The sequence below is a fragment of the Triticum urartu genome, chromosome 3A, assembly GCF_056163025.1.
Source record: "Triticum urartu cultivar PI428250 chromosome 3A, HENAU_Tu73, whole genome shotgun sequence".
Lineage (NCBI taxonomy): Eukaryota > Viridiplantae > Streptophyta > Magnoliopsida > Poales > Poaceae > Triticum > Triticum urartu.
In genome coordinates, this window is record NC_141875.1 from 82,592,305 (window position 1) to 82,596,129 (window position 3,825).

The following is a 3,825-nucleotide window of genomic DNA, read 5'->3' on the forward strand; positions in this document are numbered from 1 at the left end:
AAAAATGTATGAAGACATTGAAGACAAAGGTGGTATGTGAAGGTATTCACATTGAAGTCTATGACAAGAGAAGACATTGTGTGAAGACTATGGAGCACGAAGACTTAGTTGTTTCGTTGTTTCATTTTCTCCTTTGTTGAGTCATAGGAACCACCATACTGTTAAGTGGGGTCCAAGTGAACCAGTTAGAATGATTGAAGTGATGCTTAACCAAAATCCTATGTCTTCGAGCGAAGACAATGAGAGAAAATTTTATCCAGAGATGGATAAGTCAGCTTTTCTTGTAGCTCAAGTAAAGTTGTTGTGTGTGTTTGAAATCTGACCATTGGAACACATGTCAGTTCCTTAGTGACCCAGGGTCATTTCGGACAAATCAGGTCGGGTTGCCTAGTGGCTATAAATAGCCCACCCCTACACCATAAATTGGTTGGCTGCTTAGAGTTAGTGCACGACTTTTGTCGTTTCAGAGCAACCCACCTCGAAGCCTTTGAGAGAGAAATCCTTGTGAGGACAAAGCCCTAAACACCCAGAGCCAAAGAGTGTTAGGCATCACTGAAGTCTTCCTGTCTGTGTGATCTGAAGACATATTACACTTGACGGCTATGAATCCTCCAGCCGGTTAGGCATCGCGTTCTGAGCATCCAAGAGTCATTGTGGATCGCCGGTGAACAAAGTCTGTGAAGGTTTGGAAGTCTACCTTGAAGACTTACCAGAGTAATTGGGCGAGGACTGGGTCTCTTTAGCTCAAGGGGAATAAGGTGAATACACGGTCTTCTGAGTTAAATCTCAGCCTCCCTAACTAGACGTACAGTTGTCACAGCAACTGGAACTGGTCCAACAAATCATTTTCTTCAACGAGCAACTGGTTCTATCCTCTACATCTCTTTATTTACAGTTGGTCCTTGTGAAGTCATTGCCTGTTTGCAATATCTTTTGTCTTCACTGAGTGACTGCTTGTTCTGATTGGCTTCATACTATCTTCCATCCTGATCTATACTGCCTAGCTGCTATTAGTATTTGTGCTTTCATTTCATTGAATACTTGACTATGGCTTGCTTAGTGTAGTCTACCTTCCGCTGCATGGTAATAGGTTTATTTCTATCGTCTATCTTCGAAACTTCCTGGTTTTTAAGACTTTCATAAAAATCGCCTATTCACCCCCCACCCCTCTAGTCGATCACTAGCACTTTCAATTGGTATCAGAGCAAGGTACTCCCTTGTTCTGTGTGATTCGATTTAACCACCTGGAGTTTTAGCTATGTCGACTACAGGGATAATCAAAGTCTCTGCTACATTCCCCGTCTTCAATGGAACTGAATATCTCTACTAGAAGAATAAGATGCGCAGGCATCTTGAAGCCATTGATGTCGACCTCTGGTATGTCGTCAAGAATGGCGTCCCCAAGGCTGGTGAAGGTGTCATCGCTGCTGATGTCAAGAAGTTCGTTCAACTGGACTCCACTGCCAAGAACATCATCTGTGGTCATTTGACCAAAGGGCAGTATGGCCGTGTGATTGCTTTGGAAACATCTAAGCTAGTCTGGGACTGGCTCTCCAAGGTCAACGAATGCGTCTCAACCCAGAGAGATCAAAGAATTAGTGTCCTTCACAACCTCTTCAACCGCTTCAAGAGAAACGACAATGAGAATGTTCAGCTCACGTTTGATCGACTCACTGACATCATAAATGAGCTTAAATGTAACACCCTCGATGCGACTATATCTCCCACGTGTCGAGGCACGACTTAGAGGCATAATCGCATTGAAGGCATATGTCGCAAGTTAGGCAATCTTCACAACATCCCATGTAATATAAATCATAAAGGGGAGATAACATAGTTGGCTTACACTCGCCACGTCAATCAAGTACATAAATAACATTACATCAACCAAACACTCATGGCCCGACTATGGCGCCAAAATAAAAGATAACCCAACAAGTGACACGGTCCCGATCACCCCCAACTGGGCACCACTACTGATCATCAGGAAAGGAAACATAGTAACGTTGAGAGTCCTCGTCGAACTCCCACTTGAGCTCAAACGCGTCTCCTGGAGCGGAATCATCAGGCCCTACATCTGGTGTAATAGTAATCTGTGAGCCACAGGGACTCAGCAATCTCGCACCCTCGCGATCAAGACTATTTAAGCTTATAGGTAAGTCAAGCTAAAATATGTGGAGCTGCAGCAAGCGACTAGCAAAATATAGTGGCTAACTTATTCGCAAAAGAGAGCGAGAAGAGGAGGCAAAGCACGAGCGAGGAACTAGAGAGCAACCTGTGCAAACATTACTCCAACACCGTGTCCGCTTCCCGGGCTCCGCCAAGAAGAGGCCATCACGGTAACACACTCAGTTGATTCATTTTAATTAATTTAAGGTTCAAGTTATCTACAACCGGACATTAACAAATTCCCATCTGCCCATAACCGCGGGCACGACTTTCGAAAGTTCAATACCCTGCAGGGGAGTCCCAACTTAGCCCATAACAAGCTCTCACGGTCAACAAAGGAATAGACCTCCTCCCAAGACGTTCCGATCAGACTCGGTATCTCGGTTCTTCAAGACAACTCCGACAATGGTAAAACAAGTCCAGCAACACCACCCGCTGTGCCGACAAAGCCCGATAGGAGCTGCACATATCTCATTCTCAGGGCACACTGGATAAGCTAAGCGTACGGGAGCCAACATAACCCAAGTTGCCAAGGGACGGCCCCGCACGGTGCTCTAGGTTGGACCAACACTTAGGGGAGCACTGGCCCGGGGGGGTTTAAAATAAGATGACCCTTGAGTCTGCGAAACCCAAGGGAAAAAGGCTAGGTGGAAAATGGTAAAACCAAGGTTGGGCATTGCTGGAGGAGTTTTATTCAAGGCGGACTGTCAAGGGGTTCCCATTATAACCCAACCGCGTAAGGAACGCAAAATCTGGGAACATAACACCGATATGACGGAAACTAGGGCGGCAAGAGTGGAACAAAACACTAGGCGAGAGGCCGAGCCTTCCACCCTTTACCAAGTATATAGATGCATTAAGATAACATGGCAAAATAATGATATCCCAACAAGTAAATAAATGTTCCAACAAGGAACGGCCTCCAATCTTCACCTGCAACTAGCAACGCTATAAGAGGGGCTGAGCAAAGCGGTAACATAGCCAATCAACGGTTTGCTAGGACATGGTGGGTCAGAGGCTTGACATGGCAATTTTGGATGCTTGAAAGCAAGGGGCAGGCATCGTAGCATTGGCATACCAAAAGAGCGAGCAATCTAGCATAGCAAAGATAGTAGTGATTTCGAGGGTATGATCATCTTGCCTACACAGTTGTCAGAGTTAACTGGATCCTCGAAAGCAAACTCAACGGGATCCTAGTTAGCGAACTCGTCTCCCGGCTCTACCCAAACAAGACAAACAAACAACAAGGGCACAATCAACCACGTGCAAGGATCAAACAATATGATGCAATGATGATATGCTATGCGGGATGCGATGCGGGATGCAAAATGCAAGATATGACAGGAAATGCAAGAACCTGGCCTCACCTTGGAAATACAAGTGTGCCACTGGAAAGAAGAGATGAAATCGCTTGAAAACTATATAAAGAACATCGGAATCGGCATTACGGTTTGGAAATGGCAAGCGATTCAAATATGACACCGGTCTGCGATTTACAGCAAGTAGCCATCTAAATGCAATGAGATGAACATGCTACAGCACTCAAACATGGCAACAAAATACATGGCAGGGATGAATTCAAGGTGCTTAACAAAAGTCTAGCACTGAGCTACGGCCAATTCATCCATTAACAGGTTCAAACAAGCATGGCAAAAA